The 20,218-nt window shown below is 43.6% G+C and overlaps 1 protein-coding gene across 2 annotated transcripts in view; it reads right to left on the reverse strand.

The window, feature by feature from the left end:
• The window catches only part of SNTG1 (syntrophin gamma 1), a 102,363-nt gene extending 88,766 nt beyond the window's left edge, over positions 1 to 13,597 (reverse strand). For both annotated transcript variants that reach the window (XM_036437574.2, XM_045581303.1), the window contains exons 1-2: positions 13,476 to 13,597; positions 12,313 to 13,069 (exon numbers count right to left, since the gene is read on the reverse strand). The gene's annotated coding sequence lies outside the window, so the exon portion shown is untranslated. The remainder of the gene's footprint in view (positions 1 to 12,312; positions 13,070 to 13,475) is intronic.
• Positions 13,598 to 20,218: the final 6,621 nt, after the last annotated feature.

The raw sequence follows: 20,218 nt of genomic DNA on the forward strand, positions 1-20,218 counted from the left end.
TGATTGGCTGCCTCCTGCACACTCCGCACTCGGGATTGAATCTGAAACCCAGGCATGTGCCCCTGACCAGAATCGAACCTGGAACCCTTCAGTCCACAGGCCAATGCTCTATCCACTGAGCCAAACCAGCTAGGCAATGATGACATTGCTTCTTGATCTATTTTCATATAAATGTGTCCTATCATTTCAAAGGACTCATTAGCAACTCTGGTGAACAGCATGCCAACTGGCTTCCTCAACAATCACAAGCCAACCCCCACTCTTATCCTAGGAAGAGCAGATTCTAAAAGCATCAGACCTAGACACTGTGGCTTTAAATGTTGATGGCATCTAGAATAAGGACTAGCACAGGATTTTTTTTTCTACTTGGCCTGGGAAAGCTTTGGGACCAGAGAGTGAAAGCCAAGGAGTGAGAATCAGACTACTTATAATGTTGAGAGCATGGTTCTCAGAGGCTCTGGAACTTTTTATTTTTCAGCTTTAAGTATATTTTTATTGATTTCAGAAAGGAAGGGAGAGGGAGAGAGAAAAAAAACTCAATGATGGGAGAGAATCACTGAACGGCTGTCTCCTGCACACCCTCTACTGGGAATTGAGCCTGCAACCCCGGGCATGTGCCCTTGACTGGAATCAAACCTGAGACCCTAAGTCTGCAGGCCTCTGCTCTACCCACTGAGCCAAACTGGCCAGGAGAGGCTCTGGAACTTTTAAAGAAACGGTCTCCTCTACCCCCTGAGCCTGGGAGTACTTCAGAATTTGTAGTTATGGCAACTGTGGAGACAAGGGCTTCTTTAATGTTTCAACAAAAGACTGACAACCTTCTGGCCTAGAGGCGCTCCATCATTTTTATGGGTTCTGCTTAACAGGCAGAGCTGAGCTTTAAGTGTCTATCGCGAATAGCAGAATCCAATAAAAATCCAGAGGGAGGAAAATTTTAACAAAATGGGGTTTTACCAAATTACAGCTGTTAGAGGAGATGGAGGGCATTTGAACCAAAAATATAACGAGTACTTAAAGGAGATTCAAGTACAACACTCCAACTAAACTATTCGGTAGATGACTAAGGAATAAGACAGCAATTGTTGAGTAGCTTGAGAGTTAAGGTTTAAGAAATACCTCAAATATCTGGTGTGCCCCGATTACCAAGGCCTTGGGTGGCTCAATTCCTCTCCAGGGACACACAAGTCTTGGCAGGCAGCTCTATGCATAAAATCACCATCTCTGGGATGAGGTGAGTGCTCCCATTTACAGCCTGCCCCTTCCGAGGCCTTCCAGTGAGCAACTACAGTCCTTGCTGTTTTTCCATATCTCACTAAGACTTGGTATATAAGATTTTTTTTTTTCTTAAACCTTCTTCAAATCACCTACTTCAGTGATCTAGTTTCCTGTCGGGATACTGACTGGGAGGAAGCAGTATGATGAATTAATTTCCTGTCATCAAGTCCAAGAGCGTAACAGAAGGAAGGGAGAACAAGAGGGAGGAATTCCACTCAATGTTAGGGACTGGCAGATTAGCACGGCAGCTAATGTGGATCCTGACGACGTGGCCAAGATTTTCATCTTGAGCATCCAATTTCATAAGCATGTGTCATGTTTCTCCATGTAGAAAATGGAGATTATAATTACCTACCTTTCAGGATTCTTGTGCGGATGAAATTAGATGTGACATGCAGAGTGCTTAGCACACGCTGAGTTGGTATTTTGTTGCCTTGGAACATATCATGGAGAATGATTGTACATGAGATTAGAGCGCCAGACGGGCTCAGCTTGCAAACAGCGCGACAACGGACGCCAAGGAGTTAGCCTGGCAGTTATGGACAGCCAACCAAGGTTGGCAGTTGAGGGCATGCAAAGATTAGGATTTGTGTTTTGGAAAATAAACCTAAGAATGTCCTCGATAGTCAGGGGACCAGAAGGCAAAGGCAAAGCTAAGCTCAAGGCAGAATTTCAGACATTACTGAGAGGGTATGAAATAGGAGGCAGAAAGGCAGAGCCAATGACTCTAGCAGAATTACAAGCTCCTGGGCCTGACTGGAGTAATGTCTCATAGCGGAAACTAAAATGAGAGAGGGAGGTAGTGAAAGAAAGTGGGCGGGAGAGAGAGAACACAGTGTCTTCAAGAGAGCTAAACAAAGAGAAATGTAAAATCCAAGAAAAGTCACATGTTGCGTTGGATTGCTATTTTTCTTATGTCCCTTTTTATTTATAGTATCTCTTGCCATATGTTTCTGGAAAAAGCCTAGTCCTTGTCCTAAACGCTCCACATTCTGAATACAGATGATGGAATCCTCATTGTGCTAACATATTTTTTTCCCTCCATATCTCCTGAAAAATGGCAGTTAGATCTAGATTAGCATTTTCAAATAGAAATGTAATACCAGCCACATAGGTTATTTTAAATACTCTGGCAGTCTCATCTTTAGAAGGTACAGAAAATGGAATTAATTTTTATAACAGCTTTAGTGAAGCTAATTGATATGTAACACAGTGCACGTATTTAAAGTGTGCAAGTTAAAACTCGCACCAAAATCAAGTTACTGAACACTTGGCCCTAGCCAGTATGGCTCAGGGGAAAGATTACTGGTCAGCAACTGAAGGGTCCTGGGTTCAATTCTGGTCAAGGGCATGTACTTCGGTTCCATGCTCCATCCCAGCCCTAGTTGGGCCGCTTGTGTGGAAGGCAACCGATTGATGTGTTTCTCTTACATCGATCATGGATGTTTCTCTCTCTGTTCCTCCCTTCCCCTCTCTCCCCCTGCCTTCCACTCTCTCTAAAAATCAATGGAAAAATATCCTTGGGTGCGGACTAACAAAAGATACTGAACACTTAACCAATTCTGCATTTTATATTTTAATAACCAAACCTGTGACTGATACTTCTACAATTCTCTAAAACTGCAAGTTACATAATAGTTCTTAAAAGATTATTCAGTTCACTATAAAATCAAAGTAAAAACAGGGACATTGTAGCAAAAGTGACTTCCATAGTTTCAGTACACTGAATTTTTAAGGCAAATGATACGAGGGTACCATATGTTAAAAGAAAACATTCCTTTTATATAAATCAATTTTCATATTTTTTTTTAATTTGGACCAGCTCTGTTAATGGCCCCATCCTTTTCCATTTCAAAATGCAGTGATATTCTATATTTGTATATATATTGTGTGTAGATTTTTCGTGCGTATACCCATATTATTATGTTCTTCTATGGAGTGTGTGGAAGATTATAAAATCAAGTAAATATGGAATTAACTAAAATGTCTTCTTAGAAAAGTCAATAATTGTGTGGGAGCTTTATTGAATTGTTTAAACTTTTGCCTTAATTCTTAGAAAACCTTTGTTGTGTACCTAGTGCTCTTAGAGCAAAAGTAAATGGTATAAAACAATCTTCATTATTGGAATACCAAAGTTTAAAACTATTATTACTGCCGAGACAGGTCTGGCTCAGTGGATAGAGTGTCGTCCTACAGACTGAAAGGTCCCAGGTTTGATTCCGGTCAAGGGCATGTACCTTGGTTGCGGGCACATCCCCAGTAGGGGTGTGCAGAAGGCAGCTGATTGATGTTTCTCTCTCATTGATGTTTCTAACTCTCTATCCCTCTCTCTTCTTCTCTGTAAAAAATTAATAAGATATATTTTAAAAAACTCAAAAACTATTATTACTGGTTGAAAGTCCTTTGTTTTATTGCCCTTTGCTGTTACGTGTTCATGTGTACTTATAGGAAAATATTCTGGTCACCTATTACCTCATAACGAACTACCTAGACGTGAATGTTCAAAAAGCCATTATTCATAGTAGCCCCACACTGGAAACAACCCAACTATCCTTCAGCTTTTGTTGGATAAGCCCACAAAACAGTGCATTCACATCATGCAATACTGTTTAGCAACTAAAATAACCTTCTGGCACATGCAACTATGTTGATATATCTCAAAGGCCTTATGTTGTATGGAAAAACAAAAGCCAATCTCAAAAGATTATATGCTGTATGAAACTGTTTAAAGAACATTCTCAAAACAACAGAACTCTAGAGATGGAGAATAGATTTGTGTTTGCCAGGAAATTGGGGAGTAGACCACACAATTAAGAGTCAGGACAAGGAAATCTATTGTGGTGATAAAATTACTCTCTATCTTAATTGTGATGGCAAATCTATACGTGGCATAAAGTACATAAAGTGACATATATATATGACTTCAGATAAAAACTGAAGAACTCTTCATGAGATGTATAATCTATTTGACAATGTTGTGGCAATATAAATTCCTGGTTATATTACTTACTATAATTATGTAAAATGTTACGATTGGAGGGTTTGAGTGAAGGCTTCATGTTAGCGCAGTAGGCTTGAGGGGGGGATGGGAGTTGGGGGGGGCAGTCAATGGTAGAAGGGGAAATGTGGACATCTGTAGTACTATCAACAATAAAGATAATTAAAAAAAATAAAGTTCTGCAACTTCTTTTGAGTCTATATTTTAAAATAAATGCAAAGTTAAAAAAAACACATACTCAACCTTGTTATCCCTAATTGCATCTATGGGCATTCAATCTCATTTGCTTGAAATTCTGGAAGACTTATAACTTACCACTTCTCTACCACTACTCAACATACTAGCTTACTAGTTTACCCTGGTCTATGGATCCATAAAGAGATATTCATTGAACAGTATTCAGTTATCCTTTACCGTTCTTGGAGTATCATTATTAATTAAACCATCATTTACAGTTCTGGTTCAACTCAGTCAAAAACTAAATTTGAATCTTTGAACAAGTTTCACAAATTTTCTCAAAGTCAATTTCCTAACATGATCATCTGTGACTACATTTCCAACTTTACCCTGTGATTCTAAATATCCTAGCTTTGTCTTATGAGACGCCAGCCTTCTTGAGATCAGAGACCAAGCTTAGTCTTAACCATTATGGCTTGTCTCAGTTTTGGTTCTTACAAGTGTATTTCTTGGATCACATGATCTCACACATCTAGAGGAAATAATGAACAACATAAACCAATGAACAAAAACAGAGCCAGAGAAAAAGAAGGAGTGATCAGACTCACAAACCTCAGAGGGAAAGTAGGGGAGGGTGGGAGTCAGGGGGAGAAATCAACCAAAGGACTGTGTGCATGCAAATGGACCTAGCCAGTGGCCATGGACAACAGGGGGGTGAGGGTAGATGAGGGGAGGGGTTTGGGATGGGAATGGGGGGATGAGGACAATTATGTGATACCATAATCAATAAAATTTTAAAAATAAAAAATAAAATAAAATAAAAGTAATTTATACTGGGGCGGGGGGAGGGATAAGTAATCTAAACTATCACTTTGCATGCTGAGGTAGCCTACTTACACAAACAGGCACGTGAGTTATGAGTTGTGTTTGCTTCTGTCCATCGGTATTCTGGTCACTTGACTTGAAATTTAGTTTATGACTGAGTTCTGGCAATGCCAGCAAAGCAAGTATTCAATCAGATTATTTCTAACAAATTATTTTTTTCTACAAAGTAAAGTTCATTTTTATTTATGAAAGACTTAAGAATTTAAAATGGTTGAAATGTATCTTCATATGTTCACACATGAATCTTGTTTTATAATTCTATATACTATATAAACTTAGAGAGCTTTCAGCTTATTTATTACTTAAATAAATAAAATGTTATTGGTTTCCCAGAGCTAGTAGAGACATTAATCCCATCCATTAAAATTTAACCTGCCTTGAACTTCCTTTCAAAATACCCTAGAAAATTTCAAAACCCCTGGTATTATAGAAACATATATAAAACCCCTGTTATTATAGAAACATATGTATTGCTTTAACAATTTAACATATAGATGTAATGATGTTCTGTAATGTGTTTAATTAGTATCATCTGTTAAACATTCATTGCTAACTCACTTCATAACGTGCTTTATTAAAAGACATTAAAACCTGCAGCTGCCTCCTGTAATCATTTTCTAAATATAAAGACTGCATTCATAAATGATCTCCTTGTTCAAAATACTGCCATACACTCACAAACTCTTTGTTAGAAGCCAGAAAGCTTTTATTCTTTATAAAAAGAAATGCTAAGTAATTCATCAAATGCCAAATATTTTTTTGGCCACATGTCAGCCTTGTTTCAAGTGTTCAGCCTGTATGTTCATTAAGAATGGTTATAGTCTTAGATTGATACTCAGAAAAATTTTACCTAGTTGAGTGCCATCTTGCTCCTAGGATTTAATCTCTTAATAAGTATCCTTGATAAACCTGTAAAAGCACAATGATTTGGCTCAGATAAGCACAATGAAGTAAGCTTCTTATGAAAATATACTGGAGCCCTGACCGGTTTAGCTCAGTGGATGGAGTGTCAACCTGTGGACTGAAGGGTCCCGGGTTCGATTCTGGTCAAGGGCATGTACCTTGGTTGTGGGCACAACCCCAATGGGGGGTGTGCAGGAGGTAGCTGATCGATGTTTCTCTCTCATCTATGTTTCTAACTCTCTCTCCCTCTCCCTTCCTCTCTGTAAAAAAAATCAATAAAATATTTTTTTAAAAAGAAAATATACTAGAATTACACACTGAGAGAAGAAACTGCATCCATTTGGAGATTTAATTCTGTTCAGGAAAAAAAAATAGCCTATTGGGGGTTTTCAGTGCTTCTGCAAATAATGTAAATGGCTTCATTCAATTGTTTATTCTATGATTATACTTCTTTTTAAGAAAACAAGTTCAGAAAAATAAAATTTGAATAAAATTTCAAGAAATTTAATTTTCACACAAATAATTAAAGTGTGTGTAATAGAGTTGCTTATTTCTCACAACAATTTCTTTTAAAATCTTCAGCATTTGTCAGTATTTTTGACAGTATGTCCCCAAATAATGTAACTGGTAGGAACAAAAGAAGGGAGAAAGAAACATCAGTGGTGGAGAGAGAATCATTGATTGACTGCCTCCTGCAAGCCCCCTTTTGGGGATTAAGCTTGCAACCCAGGCATGTGCCCTTATGGAAAACCAAACCCTGTCCTCCTAGTTCATAGGTCGACGCTCAACCACTGAGCCGCACCAGCGGGGCAATAAATAAATATCCTTAAACCAGCTCCTACCTGCATTAAAGTATGTAATCCATTCATAGATATAAGAAAACTGATGCTGAATTAGCACAGAAAACATATTATCTGTACTGAGAGTTCTTAAATAGAAGAGAGGCATGCCTACATATTGTAATCAGTAGGGAGGTTTTTGATGAAGGAATAAATGAATGCTACTAAAGATTACTTACAACTTAAATACCTAGCACTTCCGTCTCAAAACATTCTCAAAAGCATTATATTGGAACTTTCCAATATTTCACCCTGTAGGCATTGCTCATTCATCCCACAGAGAGTTAGATGTCAACCACATTAGAATTGCACCTTAATCCATACAGATAGTACCCCCTTTTACAGAAGAAAAGTTCCATTGGGTCCAGTGACTTGCCTAAGATCTAATGACAAGCATTTAAGACTCCTAATCTTTGGATTATCAAACAGCACTTGTTCTGCTCCATCATGACAGGTAACATATTTTACACTACAGCACATCGTCTCTTTGAGCACGCCTCCTGTATAACTCATTCACCTAAACTAAACAGGAAGAAGATAGTAAATAAGAATAGCATTTGAGTGCTATTCTATGACTCATTATACAGGTTTCTGGAGAGCTGACTATAAAAATCATTTCCAGGTTACAACATGCTCTTCTTCACTAGTGGCTTTTACCTTGCTCGTTAGAATTGGGTGAATAAGCAAGTTGCTTGCCCAGAATTCACAGCTTTAAAATGACATAAAAATAAAAGTCAGTTACTGAGGGCCTTCTTCAATTCCAGTAACTAATCATCTCATACTTTTATATTTTTTGATATACACATACCTTGATTCAAATCCCCCCCCAAAAAAATTTCTAAGGCAAACTCTGGACATTGAAATCCAATATGATCTGTAGGTATCAGTAATGACATTAGACTATCCTGTTAATATTCGGATGATCTACACAAAACATTAAACAAGAGTGTGTTTTGTATTTTTTTTATAATATTTTACTAGTGGCCAGGTGCATGAAATTTATGCACATTAAAAGGGGATTAATTAGAGGAAATAATGTAATATTGCTATTTGCCCTTTCTCTACAATAGAAGTGTCAGAGATGAAAGAAAAGTAGTAAAATGCATATGAAAACCTTCTTCCTGTCAGAGTCTGAGACACACCACGGGACCCAGAGTCAAGTCCCAGCCCACCCACATGTGTCTCAAAATCGCAAGAGACTCATACCCAGCTGGCCCCCTCCCTCATTGGGCCAGATGCAAACCCAGCCATTGCCACCCTTTTCAAGCCCCCCCTCCCAACCCTCTCCAGGGGATGTATCCTCAGATCCCCTGGCCTGGCATCAGAACGGGGGGACATGGCCTGAGGTCCCCCAGCCCAGACCAGAGTGGGGTGTGTGTGTGTGTGTGTCAAGCCCTGCCAGTGGGGTACATGGCCTGAGATCCCCTGTCAAGCTCCACTGGGTGGGGGCATGGCCTGAGGTCCCCCATCAAGTGTCACCAGGCGGGGAGGCACAGCTTCAGGTCCCCTGACCCTGTGCTGAAGCAGGGGGTGTGGCCTGAGGTCCCCTGGCCTGGTGCCAGGGTGGGGGGCGTGGCCTGTAGGCCTCTGTCAAGCCCCACCTGGTGGAGGGCGAGGCCTGAGTCCCCTGCCCTGGCTCTGGGATGGGAGTGGGGGTGGGGGAGCAGTCTGAGGTCCCCTAGCCTAGCACCAGGATGGGAAATGCACCTTGAGGTCCCCCATCAAGCCGCTGGGCAGGGAGCATGGCCTCATGTCCCCTGTCAAGCCCTGCCAGGTGGGGGAGGGTGTAACCTCAGGCAGGTCCCTGCTGATTGCTCTTTAAGATTCCCTATGGGAACTTGGCTTCAGCTGTGGGAGCAGCCATCTTTGTGATGGAGTGATGGTCAATTAGCATAATCCCTCTTTATTAGATAGGATGATTTAAAGATTCAGGCCAGAACTCCCTGTCCCACTTGCCACACACCATTTCTCATGAAAAACGTAAATAAAAGCAATTGGAGAGATCCCAGGGCTCATTTCTGATTATCCTCTGGTCCTACATACACTTTACATTTCCTGTCTATGCAATCCTATTTCACTTTTCTCCTTTGCATCTCAATGTAAACAAAGGTCACCAACCTTTATCAACAAAGCAGTGTCAGCACCACCCCTGCCCTCACCTGAGGAGGGGGAGGAGATGTTGAATTACTGTGCCTAGTTAAGTACTCTGCAGACCTGCATGGTCCGTTTTCCTAATGGGCCAAAATAACTACCAAGCAGTTTCCTTTACGGGGATCTGAATATCCTGGAAGACAGCATTGATTTATCTTTGAACACAGTGATTATGTGCAAAAAAGATTTGCTAACATTAACACCCACTCTTGTTGGGAAGGAGGCACTTAGAGATCAGCATCTAGGTAGGCATTAAATTGATTTACCAGTCTCTATCTCAATGTAAATGACATCTCTGCAAAGATAATGATTGTTATGAGCTTCCGTGCACTTTGCCTGAGTTTGCAAGGGAGAATTCGAGTTATTAATTTCTATGACTAAATCTCCAAAAGATTTAGGCAAAGATGCCTTTTACTCTGTGCCGTTTCACACACACCTGAGAAAAGCCTGCCCTCTGTACCACTTGAAGGTAGCTGCGGCCACATACCTACAAGATGCTTCCTAGAATACATTTCCTGCTTTCATTTTTCTGAGGTGACAGCCAGGAGAGTCTGTGTTCATTGACAACCAAAATATCAGTCTAAAAATATACCCTACGTCTCTTAAAGCATCATGAATTATTCCATGAGGCAGTTTCACTTTCACAGCTCTCAGGTTAGAAAAAATATATATATATCAGGTTGTGTTAGGAGCACATCGTAGATCTCCTAGGAAGGAATCCAAATCAATGTACATTTCCTCCTCACATGATGGTCATTTCTCTTTTTTATTTTTGATTTTTACTTATTTCAGAGAGGAAGGAAGGAGAGAAAGCAACATCAATAATGAGAGAGTCATTGATTGGCTGCCTCACGCATACCCTACACTGGGATTGAGCCAGCAACCCAGGCATGCACCCTTGGCTGGAATCGAACCTGGAACCCTTCAGTACGCAGGCTGATACTCCTTACACTGAACCAAACTGGCTAAGGCTAGTCATTTCTGACCTATAAAGAGCAATACAGCCCCCAAGCAGCTCAATGACACAGATGTCTCTGCTCCCGTTCTGCTAAACAAGCAGGCTCGTGGTAAATGGTAAAGACAGTGAAGAATGATGTTTTTTCCTTCCCAGTGTAATTGCTACTCTAAGCCAATGCAAAACAAGGGCCCATCAATCTACCAACAAATACCATCTTACTTGGCTTGGGATTTCTGTGCTGAGACTGAGAAGGAAGGTATGTCTGTATGGGTATGTAGTAGGAGTACTTCATTATCGTTTAGATGTGACCTACACATTAAAAGAAGTAAACTAAGGAACTACAGTGTTTCAAAGGGGCAAACTCTTTCCACAGTGTTGGTTATGCATATAGCATCACATGTGCTTCCGTGACTGTAAAAGACTATCCTTGCAAGTCAACACGCTCCGCAGAACTGAATGTGAACGCTGGAGTTGATGGAGCCCTCAGTGAACTGTCGGGCGAAGGCTATAAATCTGTGTAACTTCTTTTACCTAAATGAAACCTTTCTATCAAAGCTGAATGCTTATCAAGGTCACTATGAAAGATGGCAGTTTTAAAGCTCCAGGGGAAGACTCCAGAAATAAGAATCAACAAAAACAGATTTAATAAACACTTTAAAGTTTATGGTCTGTCAAGAACCTATTTTCCTCTACCACTTTTCTGGATTTTAGAGACAGGCTTATTTTATAGAACTAAGTCAGACTGCTATAAAAACACAGCTCTCCAAAAAGGCACACAAAAGCCCTAGCTGGATTGGCTTCGTGTTGGCCTGTGGACTGAAGGGTTTTGGGTTCGATTCCGGTCAAGGGCACATGCCTGAGTTGCCGGCTTGATCCCCAGTAAGGGGTGTGCAGGAAGCGGCCAATCAATGATTCTCTCTCATCATTGATGTTTCAATCTTCCACTCCCTCTCCCTTCCTCTCTGAAATATATATATATATCCTATATAATAAAAGGGTAACATGCAAATTGACCCTAATGGCAGAGTAACCAGGAAAGGCTGGTCACTATGACGCGCACTGACCACCAGGGGGCAGATGCTCACTGCAGGAGCTGCCCCTGGTGGTCAGGGTGCTCTCATAGGGTGCGCCCCACTCAGCCACAAACTGCGCTGTCGGCTGTGAGTGCAACAGAGGCGGTGGGAGCTCTCCCACCTCCACGGAAGCAGTGCTAAGGATGTCCAACTGTGGCTTAGGCTGTCAGTGGGACATCCCCTGGGGTCTGGACTGTGAGAGGGTGCAGGCAGACTGAGGGACGACTCCCTCCAGAGTGCATGAGTTTTCATGCACCAGGCCTCTAGTATATATCTAAAAGGCACACTAAAGCTTCTCATTTTCTACCTTCTGGCAAATGTGTTTTGAGCAAGCAGTCTTAAAAGCTGTAAAAGGCAGGAAAGACCACACTAAGTAAAAATGTGTGTATTTTTTAGTTAAGATTCTACAGGTGTAGGTATACGTGGGTGTTGAGGAGGAAAGAGGAATCAGGTGTGCATGCATACTTGTGTTTGTTCCTGTGCATTGTTTGGCAAACTAAAATCATCTAAATGTAATAGAAGGAGTGGTTAAACAATCTCTACTTGATACTTTTTGAATTTTTCATACTATGTAACAGACAAGATCACTTTAAACTGCAAGTATAAGATTAAAAAAAAGACCCTCTTAATAAAAGTCCAGATTTTGTACAACCAAGACATATATAAATTTAAAAGTATGTTAGTCCAGCAACACAAAAATACCCAACTAAGAGTTTACTGTAATAATATAACACAATATAAATTCTTTAATATCTTGTCATATAAGGGACTTCATAGAAATAAAATATTCAACAATAAGAATATTCAACTAGCTTATCAGGCAAGAGATTTCCAAAGATCACGCTGCAGGAACAATTATTTAAAAATCAAGTTGGTTTACTTCATCCACAAGGAAATAGAATGCTTTAGGCTGATGCTCTATCCACTGAGCCAAACCAGTTAGAGCTGGAAATAGAATGCTTTAGATATCTTTCTGCGAAATCCTTGAAAAAGTAGAGTTGTAAATAAGCAAAAAACAAACAAACAAACAAACCAAACAGCCTTATCACTTACCTGCCCAGGGAAAGAATCAGATGTCTGCTCGTTTCTCTAACGCGGGATTCTGAATAGTTCTGGAACCTCCTCTCACGGAGCTACATCCAAACACAGGGGTGTCCTCTCGTGAACATGGCTTATTCCAAAAAGTGTGGGCCTTTGAGCACCTCGATCCTCACTGCAGAGCCCATGACTTCCTGGCGCCTTTGAGAACTTGGGCTTCACTCCTCGGTTTGCATGTCTCCCAGGCCCCCAGGAAAATTATTTTTTGAAGTTGCTGCTGGGAGTTGAGTCTGTGCAACAAGAGCACTCCTCCGAGTCCCGGCGGCTCGTGGTAGCAGGTGGATAAGAACCGTTATGTCCCCTCTAGTAACGGAGGAGAGCGGGGACGAGGGGTTAGGACGAGGCACCGCCTTCTAGAAGCGAGGAGCAGGCAGCCCCGGAGGCAAGGACAGCAGCAGGGCCCGCGGCCGCGCACGTCTGTCCTGGTGGCTGCAGCCCAGGCGGGAGACGCTGTCCATCCCCTCCGGTACTGAAGCCCGGGGTCTGAGCCCCGCCTCCAGCCGGTCCCCAGATCGCTGTCCTCCAAAGGGCCTCCCGGTCTCCCGGGCTCACCTTCCCCTCTGGCGCCTTCTGTTTCGGTAGGGGGTTAATCGCTTCTCCGAAATAATATCCTCATACTTGTTTGGTGGCGATGTTTCCGGAGATTATTGGACGTTGCGAGTAGGAATCCGTGTTGGATCAGATGTAAACCTTTCCTGACTTTTCAGTGGCCCTGGACGAGTTTCCCAATGATAGGAATGAAGGCTAGAAGGAGAGAGGGAAAGGGGGAGAGGGGAGAGGAGAGAGGGGGGGAGAGAGAGGGAGAGAAAGCGACAGAGAGAGAGAGGAGAGAGGGAATGAATACAGATGATGCATCACAGAGAAGCCAGGGCTGCTCTTCGGGTCTCTCCTTACATAAAACGCAAAGGGTCTATTTCGGAAGACTCTGCCTGCCACCCTGACTGCCAACTAGGGGAGCCGCAGTGAAATCCTGAGAAACCCCGCTTGCAGATTCCTAGATTAAACGCAGCAAAGAGGTCCTGGGTTCTTCTTGGACCCTCCAAGCCAGAAACAACAGCTTATGGCAAAATAAAAACAACACGAACAGAAGAGAAAAGGCATCTCGGCGGCGGTGCTACCTTGTGAAAACGCTGCTGAACCGGCCGGGATCCTTGCAGAGCAGCTCAGCCGCTCCGGCTGGGTCAGGGCTCCGGAGCCGGAGCCTCGGAGGCTGCATCCCAGGGAGCGCTCCCCAGCCGCCCACAGCCCGGATCCTGTAAGGAGCGGGGAGGAGGGAGGGGGGAGGATGGAGGAGCAAAGGGGAGGGCAGGAGGCGGGAGTTTGCTTTCACAAAGGATCAAATAAGGAATGCATAAAGTCATCCCGCCCTTTTAAAGCCAGGGCTGCCCGCATCTCGGCCAGCTGTCCGCCTGGGGTTCAGCCCTTTCCCCCCACGACTCTGCTCCCACCCCCCATCCCACCCCCTAAGCTCCCAGGTCCCGAGTCTGCGCTCTCCGGGCTCTGGTTGGCCCGTCGCCCCAGCTCTGCGCAGACCCCCACCCCTGCCCCCTGCACCTGCGGCTCTGCCCGGCAGAGGGAAGGGCGTGGGTGGGTGGTCCCCAGGGCGGTCACCCACCCGGGCTCCGCACCCGCCCTGGCACAGGGCGCACACGCCGGTAGGGTGAGACCTTTGGCATCCAGACACTCACACGACGCTGAAACTGCTGGGAAACGGATCAAAATCAGGTCTGGGAGGACTCGGGTAGAGACTGGTGAGGAAATTCGGGAAAGAAAGGAGGACTGGGGTGCCGAGGGAAGAGGGTGGAGAGAAACACGGATTTGTCCAGGCGGCGGCGGCAGGACAGAGGCTGGCGGTGGCTCTGGCCTCGCTTCCCCGCGAATCGCACGCATCCCTCTCCCTCCGATCCCGAGAGGAGGGGGGAGAGGCAGGGCTGTCCCTCTATCGCCGAGGGGGCCCGGCCTTGGGGGGCGCTGCCCCCCGCCCAGCCCGGGGAGGTGGCTGTCCTCCCGGGTCCCCGCCGCGCTGAGCTAGGCCCGCGGGGGCGGTGGCAGCCCCGGCGCTGCCAGGCGCAGTCACCCAACGGGGATGCTTTGGGGGAATGGAAGCCCAGCAGGCGGGGTCTGTACTCACAGGAGAAGTCCATGTTTTCCTTAGGCTGAGCCGGGTCGCTGCTGCTGCTGATGCACGGATGCCCTGGCATCCCCAGCTGGCCAGCAGCCCGCAGCGCCCGCCTCCCGGCCCGGCTGGACCCACCGCAGCCCGCCGTGCCCGCCGTGGGCAGGAGCCCGGCCCCGTCCTCTCCCGCAGGCGTCTGGGGCAGAAGCACTGGAGAAGGTGTGAGGGTGTCTCCCGCACCCTGTCTGGTAAAAAGCCATCCGACCTCAGAGGGATGCGCACACCAGGACCCGTCACTTGAGGCTCCTTGGGGAGGGGGGTGTCTTGCTGGATGGCCCTTGGGAACATAGATGATGGCTCTGGAAGTTTCCCTTTTCCCCTTAGAGCAATGGAGGCACAGGCAGGCTGCTCGGGGCTGCATAGACAAGGACTTGGCATCTGCACAGATAAGTTTCAGAGACGGCAACCCCTTGGTGTGGGGGCCCCTCTCTGGAGCCACTCTCTCTGGAGCTAAAGAGCCCCCCCCCCCCCCCCCCCAGGATTTCACACTATGCTTAGTCCAGTGGACTCAATTGATTGTTTCAATTATTTCCTCTGGCAATGGAGAAGCACGTGAAGCGTGGGGCTGGGACTGCAGACTTTTCTTCCCGTGGGTTCTTGTCCGACGAAGAGGAAGCATAAATTCATGGCTTCTTTCATAAAAGATGTAGAAGTTTATTGGAAGCATATACAAACTCCAGCTGGGCAGGGGATCCCCAAAGGGGAAAAGCCTGTTCGTTCTTGTTTTCTCTCCCTCTCCCTCTCCCTCTCCCTCTCCCTCCCCCTCCCCCCCCCCTCTCTCTCTCAAAATACCTAAGATCTAAAAGTCTGTCTCATGTCCCTTTGTCTCCAGTTTCTATATGCTCTCTGTCTGACCCTGGCCCTTTCTAATTGGACTCTTCCTCAATTTAGGGCCCCCACGCTTTCCTCACCGGTCCTTCTGCTACACAGTATCAGCTTCAGAGCTGAAAGCCCACTTGGTGCCCCCTACCCCTTCTCCTTATCTTGCAACATTCCTCTATCCACTGTGAAATGCTTCCTTCTTCCCCACATCCTGTGACTTTTTTTTTTTTTCCATGAATGTAAGTCTTCCTTTCCCCTTATCCTGTGGCATTTCTCTATCCTTCACATACCCATCCAATCTGTTCAGGTCGGAGTTGCGTTTGATCTCCTCCCTTATGGCTCTCTCTCCACTATCCTGGCTGGAGAAGTTTTATTTCCCCTTATGGCTCTCCAAGCTGCTCAGGACAGGGCTGCTTTTGATCTGCCTTATAGTTGCTTTAATTGCTCAGGGAAGAGACGCCTCTGTCCTTCACATATGTATTCCTCTCCCATGGGCCCTCTTAATTCCCTAAGTCCGCCTGTTTTGTCTCTAAAATTCCTTTCACAAGGACAATGACAGAAATGTAACACACCAAATAAGAGCATGTAAATGAGGCACAGAGTACCAGGATGTTACTAATTAAATGCATATTATTCTTCAGAGTTTGAGGAACACATCCTCTCTTCCTGAGCATTGACCTCAGCTGTCTCTCTCTCAATCATTCCCCTCATTTTTTTTTTCTCTCTCCCTCTGCCAGTAAGGAAAAAAAAAAAAAAAAAAAAAAGGGTTGATTAATTTGAACTGTCAGTCCCAGGAAGATAATCTAGTTTGATGTCTTTCTTTGAAAAAACAAAATCCACTCCTTATTTTCCTCATCTTAGTTATGAGAACTAAGATGATAAAAAAGTAAAGGCAACTTAACAACTGATACTACAGAAGAATATAAACAAAGTACCTCAAAACTAGGGAGCAGATAAACTGAGATAAATTAAAGAAATATCACTCTTGGAGAAGAAGAGTTTTTAAAGTTCATCAATGAGCCGAAGCCGGTTTGGCTCAGCGGTAGAGCGTCAGTCTGCTGACTGAAGGGTTCCAGGTTCGATTCCGGTCAAGGGCATGTACATTGGTTGTGGGCACATCCCCAGTAGGGGGTGTGCAGGAGGCAGCTGGTCAATGTTTCTCTCTCATCGACGTTTATAGCTCTCTATCTCTCTCCCTTCCTCTCTGTGAAAAATCAATAACATATATATGTTTTTTAAAGTTCATCAATGAGAATAAAAATTTAAATGTAAATTTAAATTACTATTGTTTTAAAAATGTAAACATAGTAAAATGTGAATGTAAAACATCAAAACAATTATATACACTGGAAATTTTAGTGCCATTGGGTGGCTACTGGGAATCCCAAAGCAGGTCATTCAATCCCTTGTGAAACATTTTTAGCACAAATTTCAGTCCTTTGGAGGGGAGGATTTAAAATGCAAAGCAAAACCTCCATACAGTATGATCTAGAGTCATGATATTGCATATGAAACTGACACTGGCTGTATAACTTACACAAGACTCAACTATTTTGAGCCATTTTGACACCATATATACAATGGTAATATAATTTCTGCTAACCTCATTGAATCCTCACACACACAAAACCATGTGCATAAAAACTTGTATAATTCTATAAAAATATGTAATATAGCCTGGCTGATGTGGCTCAGTAGTTGAGCATCGACCCATGAACCAAGTCAGGACACATGCCCAGGTTGTGGGCTCAATCCCCACTAGGGGCATACAGGAGGCAGCCGATCAATGATTCTCTCTCGTCATTGATGATTCTCTCTCATCACTGGTGTTCCTATTTCCCTCTCCCTTCCTCTTTCTTTAAAATCTTAAAATCAATTTTTTAAAAATCCACAACATACATATATACATGGATTATTCCTTGATATAACATAAGAGCTCCATTCCTGGGAGCACCACACTGTTCTTTGATAGTCCCAAAAAATCAGGGGCAGGGACCAGAGGGAAGGTCAGCCTTTATGTCTTACACATGGGGAGACCCCATGGAGGCCAGGTGGGTAAGTTACCGCCACACATGCTGCCACTAGCAAAATTGAATTACCAAGTCCCATCCGGCCTGCCGACTGGCCACACGGAAGGAGCTGGCCTGTGCCATTGTTTTGCCACCACCCCTACTTTCCCAACACAAGGTTTTATAGAGCCCAGAAAACAGAGAAAAACTGGTCGTACAAGGGAAGGGGGATGTGCTTTCAAGCAAGCTATGTAAGACCAAAACTGCTGGCTGTTTTCTTGACTAGGGAGCTGACTAGACTCCAAGGTCATGCAGTCTGTAACGGATGGCCTTCGTCATATTTCCCACGGGGTGGGAAGGAGAGATGGAGCATGGGAATGGGCCCGTGCTCCCATTTACTGAACGCTCGGTCACTATTTCTACACCTCAATTCAAGACTGGATAGGTAAGTTGGTGTTTTTTGAAATATATTTTTATTGATTTCAGAGAGGAAGAGAAATGAGAAAGAAGGAGAGAGATGATGAGAGAGAATCATTGATTGGCTGCCTCCTGCTTGCCCCCTACTGGGAATTGAGCCTGAAATTTGGCTTGTGCCCTGACAGGGAATAGAATCGAACTTCCTGGTGCAGCGGCTGACTCTCAACTACTGAACCACACCAGCTAGGAGGAGTTTTCATTCTTATTGACACATTTTTCTAATTATTTCTGGGCACGACACACTTCCTGTGAGAGATAAGGCTAGATGAATCCAATACCCACTTCTGAACCACATCAATATAATCTCTTAGCATTATTTAGAGCTGATTTTGTATTGTGTTTAAGTACCATGAGATATTATGTATTAACCGTTATTTCTTAATTGGAACAAAGATCCTATTTTTAAATCTCCTTTACTGGGTTTTCTAATAAACTGTTTTTGTGTTGTACACTGTCTTGATCCTTTTATGTTTATACCCTTCATAGCAAAATTTTTTATAATCCTATTCACCTCTGACCTTACCTTTCATTTACTTAAAAATTTTATGTATTTATTTTTATAAGCAGGAAAAACTTTCTTTCTATCCAATTAAAAAGTATGAATAACCTTCAAGCAAAATAAAGAAAAAAAAAATCAATCATACAATTAACAGTTAGAAGAGCATTTACAAATTAGGTTTAGATTCTTTGAATTATGCCCACACACCCAAATCATGAAGGCCAATGACAGTTACACTAAGGAAAAGCACTGAATCATCTTAAAAAGAACATATAAAAATCAGTAGTATAAATTATCATAAAACTAGAAAAGCCATCTACACCTTGAAACTTTCATAAATTATTTTTAAATTAAAAATTTTTTTAAAATAATTTCAATTAGAGAACAACTTCTCTCAGGTATGAAATCATATATATCAGAGTACATATTTTACCTTGGAAAAAGATGTTTAATACATTTATTATTTAACTAGAGGCCTGGTGCATGAAATCCACGCACTTGGGCTTGAGGGAGTCCCTCAGCCCAGCCTATGCCCTCTCGAAGTCCTTGAGCCCTTGGGGGAATGTCCTACTGCCGGCTTAGGCCCGTTCCCTAAGCCTGTTCCCTAAGCCGGCAGTAGGACGTCTTTAGCACTGCCCCAGAGACAGGAGAGGCTCCTGCCACTGCCACTGCACTCGCCAGCAGTGAGCCCAGCTTCTGGCTGAGCAGTGCTCCCCCCTGTCAGAGAGCACTGACCACCAGGGGGCAGCTCCTGCATTGAGCCTCTGTCCCTGGTGGTGAGTGCGCATCATAGTGACCAGTCATTCCACCATTCAGTCCATTTGCATATTAGCCTTTTATTATATAGGATATAGATAAACCCAATATTGATGGTAAGGGAAGCCTCCCTGTAACAAAGGCAACAATGTGATTTAACATAATTTAAATGTATACTTAGGGAAACATCTCTTCCTCCTCCTAAATAGAAGGAACCAGCCATTTGTGATGGCATTTTGTCCTATTCCTCAGATAGGAAAACCAAAGAGAAGGTTATTACCATCATAATCTGTTGATGGCATTTTCAGTTTATCGCCGGTCTGGATTCATGTGTTTCCATTCCTCTGCAGAGCAGTAGGTTCGTAGAATTCTGGTAAATTTGCAACTTGTTTACGGCCTCTTCCAAATGGATTACTCTCATTTCTCTCCGATATTACCCTGAAAAGGCTCGGGGCCGGCTGCCGGCTTCACTGCTGAGAAGCACCCTCCGGGGAAGTTGTTTCTTTCTTTGTGCTTCTCTACAATTTCCACTTAATCTCTTTTGTAAGAGATGGCTAGAAGTGCAAAAAGCGGCTAAAAAAAATCTATTAAAGCATCCTGGAACAGGCTTAATTGAGAAGCTATGAAGCTTAAATGAAGAATTCTGAGCTGAATAGAGAATCCGACTTTGTCTACAAGGAACTGGGGAAATCCTCCTTTCGCCACAACACTAAGACCAATTCTGGTGCAATTATTTTCACTTCCCTTTTAACATAAAACTCCCATCTCTGTTCTGCTCATTATGGTCCCCAGGCAAGGAAGAATGCTGTTTTGATGAGAGCAAAAACAACACAGGAGCCCCGGGTACAATTGACAGGAGGGAACTAACGAATTGACTTTTTCTTAGCTGCAGAAGCTACATACCCAGTGCTAAATACAAAAACTGGCCAAGGGAAGTTCAGCTAAGGGATGGGTTATTGGAGAGATCGATGGGCTGCCTCATGCCCACCCATCCACAAGGGACTGAACCTGTCACCTGATCAAAAATTGAACCTATGACCCTTAGGTGCACAAGACGAGGCTCTAACCATTGAGCCGCAAGGGTCAGGGCAAAGCTCTATTCTTAAAAATTTGAGCCCAGGA

The sequence above is a fragment of the Pipistrellus kuhlii genome, unplaced genomic scaffold (genome assembly GCF_014108245.1).
Source record: "Pipistrellus kuhlii isolate mPipKuh1 unplaced genomic scaffold, mPipKuh1.p scaffold_m20_p_14, whole genome shotgun sequence".
NCBI lineage: Eukaryota > Metazoa > Chordata > Mammalia > Chiroptera > Vespertilionidae > Pipistrellus > Pipistrellus kuhlii.